The sequence below is a fragment of the Ammospiza caudacuta genome, chromosome 11 (assembly GCF_027887145.1).
Source record: "Ammospiza caudacuta isolate bAmmCau1 chromosome 11, bAmmCau1.pri, whole genome shotgun sequence".
In the NCBI taxonomy this organism is placed as follows: domain Eukaryota; kingdom Metazoa; phylum Chordata; class Aves; order Passeriformes; family Passerellidae; genus Ammospiza; species Ammospiza caudacuta.
Window position 1 is genome coordinate 15811750 of NC_080603.1, and position 13040 is coordinate 15824789.

General features: G+C 44.8%; 1 protein-coding gene across 1 annotated transcript in view; it reads left to right on the forward strand.

Annotated features, from left to right (window-relative positions):
* The first annotated feature begins 3498 nt into the window (after positions 1-3498).
* Positions 3499-13040, forward strand: part of ATP13A3 (ATPase 13A3) — a 52304-nt gene continuing 42762 nt past the window's right edge. The window contains exons 1-2 of the mRNA XM_058811886.1: positions 3499-3623; positions 4812-4865. The gene's annotated coding sequence lies outside the window, so the exon portion shown is untranslated. The remainder of the gene's footprint in view (positions 3624-4811; positions 4866-13040) is intronic.

The window sequence follows — 13040 nt, forward strand, 5'->3', positions numbered from 1 at the left end:
GAGGATTCACAGTTACCGATGAGAGATAACAGTGGGTGCAGTCAGACTGGGAAAGCACATAAAATGTGATTAGTCAGTCTGAGACTCACTAAATGCTGTACACTTAATAAGGATTGTTCAGCTCAATTGTGCCTCACCTGGGAGAGAGTGCAGAGCTCAGTGTGGGGCAAAGCCAGACACGGAAAACAGCAAACGCCCTCGACACTGGGGGAAAGGTGATGGGAGGGATGGGAGGGAGCAACTGAGAAATGCCATGTGTGAGAAATGTTCTGGTCACAGAAAGTTGTAAAGGACTTGTAAGTTTTATTATTAAAAGTGGGTATTGTACCCAGTTAAGGTTTCAGGTGGAATATGTGTAACAATGCAATCAAAATCGTCATGGGCAGCCCGGTAAGAAAGGCTGCAGGGGTTACCACTCCTGTCCTCCAGCCCCAAGTCCCTCCCTCCTCCCACTGAGCAAAGTCTGGAGGAATTACACTGTCTGTGAATGGCCATAACATTTCCAGAAGCACTGACAATGCTGAATTGTATTCTCTGGCTCATTTCCTCCTGCTAACCAATCCCTCCAAGGTGAACAGAATGGAGAAAAATTGTTTTTCTTGTAATTTCTCTTGTAATTTACTTTATGTTTTCTACCAGGTTAAACACCTGATGTTTTAAAAGCACTGAATGCTGTGATTTCTGCCTAGAAATAACTTGTGATGCCCTGTGAGCCCTCTCTTCCCTAGGGAAGCTGCAGCCAGGAATGCTGCAGGAGAGCTGAGGCTGCCAGGCACTTGCAGCAGTACAAACCAGAGTGATGCCAAGAGAGCTGGAAAGCAGGGAGTGTGCCAACCACAAAATTAATCTCTGAGTTAATAAAAGCCTGCATGGTTTGAGGTTTGTGAAGCAATAAACGAGTTCAAATTTGCCAGTGACTGAAAAAGAAAAGCAATTAGGTGTTAAAGGAAGCCTTCTAATGGGGATAAAGATAATACATTAGACTATACAATGGGTTGAAAAACGTGATGAGGAATTAATCTTTAATTGAAAATTACTAAAGGAATTTTTATGAAGAACGTAGAAATGTATATATCAAAGCAAACCTTTTAACTCCTTTTACTAATAGGGAATGATAGAGTAAGAGCTTCTGTTTAATAGCACTAATAATTTCATAATATTTTTCCTCTGAGTCATATGATAGGCTCTTTTTACCAGTCAGTACTTCATCCAAAAACAAAATCTCCTTGGCTTCTCCTCATCATGGCAGTTTCTAGGTCTGTATGACCTAGAAAGTTACTTGTACTAATGTGTTTTACCTCTGTTCTTCCAACACCCAGGCAGAAGGGCACCCACTTCAATCTCCCCACAGTCCTATGACTCTGCTAGCAAGTTTGCAAGGCTAAAAGAGGTTATGAGGAAAAGTGAGCCTGAGGAAATACCTCAGTGTGATCCAAATGGAACTTGGGGGAGTCCTTCATCAGTGTGTTGTTAGGTAACTCAAATATGCACATTTCAGTGGCACCAAAGCAGGCTTTTCTGGTTTTAAAACAAAACATCTTGCTCAAAGGGGAAGACTAGGCAACAATAAAGACATATATTGATGGAAATTTTGCCAGCTGATAGCAATGAGTAGTTTAGCAGTTTGCAAAAGGGGTAACTAGTTAGGGTAAGTCAGTTGGCCAATACAATTGATCACCAGTGGCATTTTCTTGAGGCACAAATAAAATTCTAGCAGTGATTTAGGTTGGATGTTGGACAACAAAAATTGCAATTCAATAAAAAAAATCCCGAAATTACGCAATAATTTTTCTGTTCTTTGTTTAAAAAATTGGCAGATTAGTATCACCATATTGAAGGTATTTCACATGGTCTTTCACATGTAACGAGAGTTAATGAAAACCACTGGTTCATACCCATCTTCTCTGCCTGAGAAGATCAGAAACTCTTAGTACTGATTTCTCAGTAAATACTGTGTCACTGAATTTCCAGAGAACCAGGGGAAGTAACTGCTGAGTCATTACACAAACCCAGTACCTGGTGTGTCCTGGGTGAGCAGGGACAGAAGCTTGGCCAGGCTGACACCAGCCTTGGCAGAGTGGTGAGGTGTGCAGTCAACAGAGAATCAAACTGACAGTGGAGTTACCACATTAACAGAAAATAGATGTTTTTGGGGTTTTTTTGAGTAGAGGAAGGCGTCCATCTGATTTGAGTCAGAGCAGCTCAGCATTATGTGTGGGTGGCTGCCAGAAGGGGCAGTTTTCTCATTTTGTTTTCCTCTCATTCCCTTAAACAGTGGTCACATGAGTGAATCACCTCACCGGACCAACAAAAAACCTATGTGTTTTCTTTCTATCACTGTCAGAATTTCCTGCTGGATTCCCATGCTGGCTGACTCACCCCAGAGCTGTGGGGTCACTGGAGCTGCCAGGAAGCCCAGAGTGGTGCTGGGTGATGTGACGTTCTGCCAGATGGATGTAACCCCTGTTCAGGCACTGCTGGGGATGCATGCAATGTCTTTAACAGTCAATGGCTCCCTTCATCTGCAATGGAGAACTACTGGGAAAAATAGTATGTGAGGATAAACATAGATCCTATTGTGGCTTACAAATCCTCTAAATGGTTTGCAGTGCTCTTCAAAATCGAGCAGTTGACAGAAGCAGGGATGGGTTATTAAAAGCAGGTGTAGATGGGACAATGGGAAAGATCCCTGATCCCTTCTGTCAGGCTGAGGGGAAGAGCTGAGTAAGTGACCCACTGTGGGCTGGGCTTGTGTCCAGCACCTGAGCTGGGCTCTGTGATGGGGCCCCTCAGTGGGCACTCAGGCCTTGCAGGGATTCCCCTGAGGTGATCCCCACCCTCTGTCACCTCTGCCTAACACACCCCATGGTCACACTGAGTGACACGTGCAGAGCTGCTCAACAGGTGCCTGTCAGTGTTCACCAGTGCTGGATGGAGCCAAATCCCCCAACAGCAGCCATAACCCCGCCCCTGTCCTGTGACAATGGATGAGGAGCCTGCAGGGTGACTGGCGGACTGGACCTGAGAGCAGGTCCATGGAGACGTTTGCTGTCTGAGTTTTAGGGGCAGCACCAGCCCCCACTGCCACCCCTGTCCCAAAGGGACCCCTTGTACTACCCCGCAGAGCCCTGCACTGCCATGTACCCCCATATCCATGTCCCCCATATCCACGTCCCCCACATCCACGTCCCCCACGTCCACGTCCCCACATCCATGTCCCAGATCCATATCCCCCCATATCCATGTCCCATATCCATGTCCCCCCATATCCACGTCCCCCCATATCCACGTCCCCGCACCCGTCTCCCCACGTGCTCCCTTGCCCCGCCCACGGCACCGCCCCTCCCACCGATGCCCCGCCCCCTCAGCCCCGCCCCCGGGCCCCGCGCGACACCCTCTCTTCCGGCGCCGAGCGGCGCTGGCGCGTGCCGCGCCGCCGTCACTTCCGTGCCCGCCCCGCCCCGCCCCGCTCAGCGCGCCCGGCGCGTGCAGCCGGTTGGCGGCCGATCCGCTCGCGCCTCGCGAGGCAGCCGCGCGCGGCGGGCGGGGTGGGGGGGGGAGCGCCGGTCCCGCGCCGGTCCCGCGCCCGCCCCGCCGGCGATGGGGCTGCGCTGAGGCCGCCGGTGAGTGGGGCCGTGGGACCGCGGGCACGGCACGGCACGGCCCGGCAAGCGAGGGAGGGTCCGCGGGCCTCCAGTGACGCCCGCAATCTCCGCCGTGCCTGGCGCGGCACGGCCGCCCGTAGCGTCCTTCAGCCGCGCCGGCCGCTGCTACGCCCGCTGCTCCGGCCGCGGCAGTCCCCACGGCCCGCGGGCCGGCCCGGCGCGGGTGGGGGTTGTGGCGGGTCCGGTGCCGTGGAGCGGGGCGCGCGTGGCCGGGAGCGCGGGGCCCGGCGTGTGGCGGCCGCCGGTGTCCGGACACGTGCGGCGCCGGCCCGGAGGCCAGGCCGCCCCCCCGCCTTGCCCAGGGGCCAGCCCGGGCTGTCGGGGCCCCTCGGGCAGCTCTCCCGTGCCGCTCCGTCCGCCCTCTCAGCCCGGCCCGCGGCTCTGCCGGCGGCCCCGGTTCCCGAAGAGCGCGCGTTCCGCCGCCCGGGCACACGTCAGCGTGTTCTGCAGTGGCGGGGTCGGTGGCGAGTGCTGCTGGTCGAGTACCAAAGAGAAACTTTCGCAGCTCGAGATGGGGACTCAGTGCGTCTCATCCTTTTTTCAGCACGAGTCAGTGCAAGCTGCTGCTGCTGCCAGAGGTTCCAGGGCACGGTCCCTCAGCTGAGCCGTGGAGCCGGGGATCCCGCACTGCCAGCACCTCTGACAGCCGCTGCGCCATCCCTGAGGGCAGGCCTGTTTGTGCCTGTGCAGGGATAAACAGCTGCTAGGTGAATTAAACACTGAGAACCTTCACAGAATTGATACTGAAGGTGAAGATTAACTTGAATATCGACAGCACTGGCTCTGAAAGCCTGCTGCTACTACCATCAGTGCTTTGGCTTGCCCGCTGGGATCAGTGTATTCCCTGCAGGTGCTGCAGTTGGAAGAGACTTTTGGAGCCCCTCAGGGAGCTGAGGTAGCATTGCCTCCAGCAGTGGGAGATGTTAACTCTCAACTGTTCTAACACGAGTGCTGATAGTTGTCTGGCCACGCTGGCTGGCTGCTTCCTCCTCTGAGGTTGCTGAGTTAGAATTTGTTAATGTGTTTTCTTTGCAGTTTGCACTCACTGCAATTGTATGGTGTTTTCTTAGCAGGGGCAATCAAGATTATGTTTCTTTTAGCCTATTCATTACTCTAACTGTTTGTTTTTTTTTTTTTTTGTTGTAGGTGACTCAGCTGTTGTATGTAGGAGATTTGTCCACACACTGGCTCTTCAGACAGGTTAGCCATATTTTTCAGCCATCAGTTCCATCATGTTTGAAAGAATTCCTATTTTTACCTTGTCTTAACTTTTTGTACACCGTTACATCCTGTAGAATATTGATTTTCATGATCTTGTGAGAAGCAGGTTTTTTGGCATTATTTAAATTTACTCTGTTGTGGTCCTTACTCTGTAAGTGTGGTCCTCATAAACTTAATGTCCCTGTATCAGTGTCATGAGTGACAGCAGTGTATCTTTATTGCACATCTACTGAGGAAATGTTTGTCTTGGTGTTTGGCATGACTATGTACTGCTGCTTTTGTTAGCTGCTTTTTCTGGTTAATTGCAAGTGCAGTTTCACAAAGTTTAAAGAAAGTATGCTGTGTAAACTTTGACCTGTACAATTGACTTGGAAATTGATTGGTACTGATCTAACCCTCCTGACTTCTAAGAAGCATATCATTAGCATGATTTAGTGAAACAAAAATGTCATCTCCTGTTGGTGTAGTCACCTGTGGGAAAGAGCACTGGCTTCTGGCTACATGGAGTGTTCCAGTGTGAGCACCTAGGTCAGCTGTGAAAAACTGGTGTGCTCCAAGGTTATCAGTTTTTAAAGTGCTTCAGAAAATGAGCAAGAGACATTTTTTGTTAACTGGTTTTGACTAAGGCTGGCTGTCTGTGGCTCAAGGAGGTGGAGCAGTGAAAGGGGTCTGAGCAGTTCTGCAGACTCCAGCAGAGCTGCTGGGCAGCAGCTGCTGCTTTCCCAAACAGCTCCCAGGAGCAGTGGGGCTGTTCCAAGCAAGCTTGGTGTCTTTCTGTAGTGCTGTCTAGACTTTGAGCTTGTTTTGCTCTCTCCACTTAATTTTTTGGTAGTTGTCTTCTAGGATCAGGCATCTGTTCCTGTATTTGTTTTTCATTTGTTGCTGGTCTGTGGAGGACTTGATGGCATAGGGAGGCACTAATTCATGCCTAACCTGGAGAGGTCCCAGCTGCCTGGTCAGGAAGCTGCAGTGCCTCCAGGGGAGCGTGGGGGCTGCCTAGCAGGAAGGGAAGTTGCATCATGAGGTCTGAGTGATTGAGAAACTTTGTGATTCAGTCCTCTTCTGCTCCTCTGCCATGTGACAGGCATGGCACAGCAGACAAGCTGTTTTACTGTGTTCCTAATAAATTATTTAAAAAGAAGGAAATAAATTTCTGTGTTGACATGGAACCCTAAGATTATATTTTCTCATTTGCCTTAAAGAGGTAGTATCCTGTTGTTTTCTGTGTGGAGTATAAAACAACCAACAGGACATTGATTTTCTGTGAGATGAAGACAAATTCAATTTATTCTGTGGAAGTAAAATACCTTTATATTGTAAAAGCCAGGTCCAAGTGGAGTGTCCAGGTCATAGAGGAAATCAGTAATAGAGCTGGGAGCTGACATGGAAAGGTCAGGTTTTCATCAAGCATTTTGACCATTGCACCCTTGTTCCTTATTCTGGAAACATTCAGATAGTGTTTGCTTTATTTCTGTAAACAGCAGAAATCTGCAGCAGGGGATTACTTTGTCTTAGCTTGTCCCAGGTCTGGTGTAGGAATGATTACTTCTGTTGTGATAAATGTCTCTATTGAGTGCTGTGCTCAGGCATCTTCAACTGCAGAGCAGGGACCAGGGTTGTAACACCTTCCTTATTTACTGTCTGTGTGGTAGGCACATGATGGATGCCAGCATCATAAAGTCAGCCCAGGACAGAACCTGATGGCAGCTGGCATGGAGAGAAGATGTGTCATTCTTTTATTGCCTTGTCCTTTAGTTAAATCTTCTAAAGCTCTTGAGTTTTGGAAATTAGAAAAAAAGGGTTTCCTTAGATTGAATTTACTCAGTGCCCAAACCTTATCAATGGAATGTGAACATAAGTGTTCTGCCATTCCTGGCTCATCTTCAGGCTCATGTCTTCAATGCCTGCAAGAATTGCCTTGGAGAAAGAGCTTGGATTTAAGTGCAGGTTTTTTTGGTCTCCACAGCTTGGCATCTCCTATGGTCAAACCTGCTGTGGGTCTGGAGTGGTGCTGTTGTGCAGATAAGTAATTTTTGTGGGCTTTCAGTGGCAAAAAACCTGCCAACATTCTGACTAGTGCTTGGATATGGTTTTGATTAGCATGAGAAAGTTCACACAAGACAAATCCTAGTTCAAAAATCCTAATTTTACAAGAAAACATTGAAAAAAGTGTTTTAAATAACAGTAATGCTAAAATGTTTCCCTTTCACTGTTACACAATGAGCTAAAAATAGTTTTCATTCATAAAAAAGCTGCTTCCTTTGTTAAATAATCTGCATAGCAGAGAACAAAAGTTCATTTTGTAGTAAACTGTAGCTGTATTATAGCTCCAAGTTTGACACCTTTATTCCTCATTGAAATAAGACTGTAAACTTTAATTTTTGGTAGCTGAAAAGCAGGCTTAAATAGAAAAGGATGGGTGTTCACAATTTCTGTTCAGGAACTATGGATGTGATCTGCACAGAAAGCTGAAGTTCTGTGTCTTGCAGTTCCTTTTCTAAAATGTATAATTTCTGCACCATCTTCATGGAGCACTGTGCAGGGCTTGGGATTTTCATTTTTTCATTGTGTGTTTTTCATTTGAAAGAATTTGGCCTTTTTTTAAATGTTTCTGCTTTATTAGAATTGTGTCATTGCATTGTTCATCTTAAAACATCTCTTTGTATGTGGTAGTAGAACTGGTTGCAAGTCCATTATTTTTTAGTTGGATTGAGATTTTTTAATGTGGTATTTAAGACTAAAAGATCGTCCTTCAAAATCAAAATACACAACTCCTTTTTTGACCTTTAGCAAAGTTAGATGGCAGTGATATTTTCAGTTTAGAGGGTACATGCAGTAACAAAAATGGCAGCTCCTTCAGATTTTATTCTAGCTAGAAGATGTCAAAATGGAAGGTGATAAATGGCAATGGCTGTGAAATCACACCTGATTCTTTTAAAGGATAGGAGAACAGAGTAATGAGAAGGGTTTTGAGAAACACGAGTAAGCAGCTTAACTGGCTTGGGACGAAGGAAGAAAATATCTGTAGAATGTGAAATTGAGTCACATTGTGAAGAACATCTGAAAAAGATAAGTAGGGGCAGATATCACAAAGGGTGCAGTGCAAATGGAATGGCAAGTAGCAAGAGACATAAAAGTCTCAAGCTACCTGTGAAAGTATCTTAGTAGTAGTAAGATTGGGAAATGCTGACTTGATTTGGTGGGGAGAGCACAGGCTGCAGAAGCTGCAGAACATCTGAAGGGTTTAGTGCCTATTTTGCTTGTCTTTCACATAGTGTCATGCAGGTGCTCAATCTTGTGAATATTTGTGACAAGGTAATATTTTACACTACATCATACTTCCACTGGATGTTTCTGTGTCAGCTGGCCCTGATAAGTTTCACTGTACAATTCTTAAAACTGCTCAAAAATATTATGTAGGACTACTCAGCAGTACTAGAAGGCTGGCAAAGGATGAGTCTTCAGACAGTTACAAAGGAGAAGAGCTGAGGAAGGTGAGTTACAGTCTGACAGTTCAGTTTGTCCCAGTTTTTTCCATCAGTTGAGATTAATAGGCAAGCATTCTGTTTTCAAGTGCTTGGAAGATACAGCAGCATGAACTGATTTGTGGGAAAGGTGATTGTGTCTGGAGTCTTGATACCTTTTTACTGCAGAGCAGAAGGCTCAGTGGCTATAGCAGAAGCAGTGGAGGTTTAGTCTCCTGAACTGATTGATTGAAAAAGGTTTTCCTCATTTTAATGGCCTCATAAGTAAATGGAGGCATGATCTGGGGGTAGATGATCCTATCTGGAGAACTGTAATTAATAATTCTGTGTTAAAATGAGAAGTTATGTTGAAGGATTCTGTCCTGGGTCCTGGCCTTTAATGAAAATATTAGTCAGCTGGCTGATTAAATGTGCTTATTAAATTCTCAGGGACTGTGTTGGAGGACATGATGAGAGTTCAAAATAACCTGAAAAAAATCACACAACATTCAGTAGGGACAAATGCAGGTAGTGCACTTAGGCAGGAATTGCCAGCTGTTGAAATGCAGGGTGAACAATAACTGGTTAGCTACTAGAAAAGGGACCTGGGGGTGTACTGGATCACAAGCTGAACATGAGTCAGTGTCATGCTGTTTTGCAGAAAAGGCAAATATCTCACTGGGATGTTTTAACAGGAGTATTGTCTGAGAGATGTAAAGTTTGATTCCATTGGCTTTATTTGCTGTTGATGTACAGTCTGTGCAGACAGCATCTGTTTTGGGTGCCAAGATTCAAGAAGAATTTGGACCACTTGGAAGGAGTTCAGAGTAGAGAAATGAGAGTAATCAGAGTTTGAGGAAGCAACTTCATAAATGTGGAAGAAAATCCAAGTTATTTTGGCAAGAGATGAGGAGTTTAGGGGGAATGTAAGAGATTTCAAGTATTTAAAAGATTTGTAAGAAGGAAATGCTATTTTCAGTGGCCATGATGGGCACATTGAAGTGGGATTAACTTTCATCAGAGAAAACACCAATTAAGTTTTCAACATTTCTCACAGTAAATGTAGAACTTTAAGAAGTCTTTACTTGTGGCATGAAGAACAAGTTTGTGTTCTTATAATGTTATAATGTTTCTCATCCATAGTTAAAAGGTCCACCTTTGGCTTTGAGGATCTCTTTGCAGTTCCCATACTGTGGTAAATTCACCACTGCAGGGATCCACACTAAGTGAGGATGGACCCATTGCAAAGTGGAATGTCCAGCTGTGAGTTCAGCCATGCTATTTTATATATCATTGTTTTTATGCACTGTTATAATCATTTTTGATTGTTTGCAGTAGTCTGTGTGGCAAAACAAAGGATCCAGATAATCCTTCTATTTCAGCAATTGATTTATAATGTAACTGCAATGTGTGAAAACACTTCAATTAATCCTGTGCATTTTGCTGCCATATCATGTCTCCAAATCATTGAAGAAAAGTATAGTTACCCTCATGAACTCTGCCCTTAAGATCTGCTATGATGTTTCACATCAACAATAGCAAGAGCTTATTTTCTGGAGGCTGCATTTAGTGCAGCAGCAGATAGTAGTAGCTGAAAGGTCAATGGCAGGGATAATGGTTGGCCTCTGGTGGGGAGATTGTGCAGTTGAGTTGCATTACCTGCCTGACTTTACCTTCACCCTGTAATATTTACTGAACTGTTTAACTTTTGGGTGCAGATTAATTTCCTGAAAAGCCCTATTACTTGGCTAGAGATTTTTTTTTCTCTGGGGGAGAGTAGTTTTTCTTACCTCTGTTTCTCAAACAGGGATCTATTTTTATCATACAGGCATGGAGGGTTCTTAACATATCTGCTGTTGTCACCAAGTTGTGAGAGCTGGATCCAACGTGCAGTGAATTCAGAGGGTTGTTCCACTGGCTTGAGTGGCCTTTGGCTGAGGGTGCTGCTGTCAGAGAGTGGTGCCTCTGTCACTAGAGCAGTACTCCAGATCTGACAAGCCAGCAAAATGTTCTTTTCAGACCAACTGGTAATTCAAATGGAAACATAAAAGGGCTGTTAAATGTGCAGTCTTGCAGAGTGCATTCTTTAGATTAACCCTGTCTTCAGTTCAGCCATTTAGTGAGGACCTCAAAACCTTAAGTAGTGCTTTGAGAGAGGGTCCTGACATTATTTTCCTGCATCATAGCCATGCTTTATTGCTAGAGGCAGCCTACTGAGCCTTAATGCTGGCAATATTGAAGACTTGTGTTTGGTATAATGGTGTTGAGTCCAGTTCAGACAGCCAGACTTTAAATGCCAGCAGTGTATGGGTGAAACACAGCTTCTGCTGTGTTACAGTTGTACTGTTGTGATTGCCTTCAACTGCTTGGGTGAGATCAACCTGTGGTGGAGGGCATGTGTCTGGAGCAGAGGCAGATGTAATGTGTCTGAGTGAACTGGAGCACTTGGAAAACCATTGTTGTGCAGTCTGAGTAGGTTGAAAGTCTGCTTGTGCTCCTAACTTTTTAATTTTCCTTAGTTCATCTACAAATTTGAATTTTTGATAGCAATATAATTTGCATTTGTTTATGAACTTGTCTTCTCTAGCAGAAATAACTTCAGTAATGAACAGGCAAAAATAAGAACACACAAATTTCACTACACAAATTGCATGCCTTTTGTAGGGTGAGAGCACAATGGAAAATAACTTAGGGTTTTGTCACCCTGACAGAGTCCTTACTCAGTAGTGTGCAGATGGATCTGTCCTTATAGCACTCTTCCTTCTGCCACCCTTTCCATTACCCAGCAAAATCCCTTCCCCAGAGTGATACAGGTTTTTTAAGTGGGGAGACTGTTGGCATGATTGCATTCTGAGCATGTGTTATGGAGGACTTGTATGCCTTAAGCTGGCACTGCCATGCTGGTAGCATTTGTAACCCCAGTTCTTACCCTGTGGTCATTTCAGTACTGACTGTCTGGTGTCAGAAATAGTGGCTGTCTTGCTGGAGATGCTGTTCCACATAAGTCCATTGCTGGAACAGGTCATAGAAGTCCTTGGGACTGGTTTCAGAGCAGAGTGTTTTGAATTAGTGCAGTCTGCACCTTGCATTTAGAACAAAGGTGTAGTCTCAGTTTCCTGCTTGCTGTCCTCCTCTGCTGGCATAAATGTCAGTATAGTATCTTAAATGCCAGAATTGTCTGTGTGGCTGAAGTCTGATAACACTTGTCTGTACCATGGATGGGTGTGGTGGCAGAACTTGTGCAGCCTTGTAGTCGAGTCAGTATTGCTGGTTGGTGAGCTACTGTCAACAGAACAGTGTATTGGATTGAGAATATTTTGGTGTGCACTCTCAGAAAATACTTTTTGTTGGCCTAGCTTAATGGAAGTAGTTCACCTTTTGTGAAGGTCACTTATTTTGGAGGCTAATTTTTGGTAGTGCAGACATTGTGCTATATGCAGACAGTTTGCTAAGTTTATGGGACAGTATCTTATGGTGAATCATCTGTGTGGCATTTTGCTCTATCCTCCCATCTTACCTTTGCTGGATTCCTGAAGAGTGTGTTTTATATCTGTGTGTCCCTCTATCAGAGAACATCCTCATTCTTTGATTACTAATCTTGATTTTAGCTAGGTTAACATTTTTCAATTTTGGAAGTGTGGTAGTATATACAGCTATGAAAAAGAGCTTGGTACCTGTAACATCAGCCTGAAAGATAGTAAAAACATAGTAACTGGTGATTGATTCCTTTCTTAGTGTCCCAAAGAAAGGAGATATGTTAGAGCTTTAGTCTTTTTCAAACATTTTTGATTATTTTGCTTATATTCAGATAAAGTAGTTTGGCAGTTTGCTTTTCCAAATGCTGTAGGCAAGGAGAAACCAGGGTGCATGTTCATAAAGCTAATAGATTGAGGGTCGGAATAAGGGCAAAATGAATCCTCTGTGAATTTAGGAGTTCTTTGCAGGATGATGGCAAACTTAAAATGTACCACAAAATAATTTCTAAAACCCCAGGAAAAATCCACTTAGTAATAAATAAGATGATTGGGTATTTGGCTCATGAAACTCTTGAACTGCAAATCCCTGGGACTGGAGATGGTGCACTGGGGAACATCATTATGTCACTCTCTCTGTGCTGTCTCCTTGACTGCAGGGGAAATGCACATTTAATCTGACCTTTCTGGCCCATTGTTTGTTGCTCTATTAGCCTTTCTGTTCTTCCATGCCACTGATACAGAGTATGGAGTTAAATGCCCCAGTAGCGTTAGTATAAGTGAAATTGTGGCAGTCCTCAGTGGTACTTTAGGAAGCTGACCTCTGTTTTTACCTAACATTTATGAAAAAGCAAGGCTGAAGGGGAAAGCTGGGTCGAGCATCTCGACTAGAGCTGTCTGGGAAGAGGCTACTTCTGAATATTTGGCTAGACAGTGGTGATATTTCAGTTAGTGAGGTCAATGCTTGAGGAAAAAGCACTCCTTGATACACTTCATGTACTTGAAACATTTCGGTCTTGCTCAAGGAAACTTTCCTCCTCAGGGGGGAGAAGATGGATACAGTTACACCTCTTAATTCCATAATAACAATGTTTATAGCTAGGAAAGAAAGAAAAGTTCTAAAAAAGATATTTCAAACAGAGATTAAAATGTTGCTCTAGGCACGATATGTTAAAGCAGAATTTCTCCTTTAAGATAAATGTGCAGGATAAAAGTTA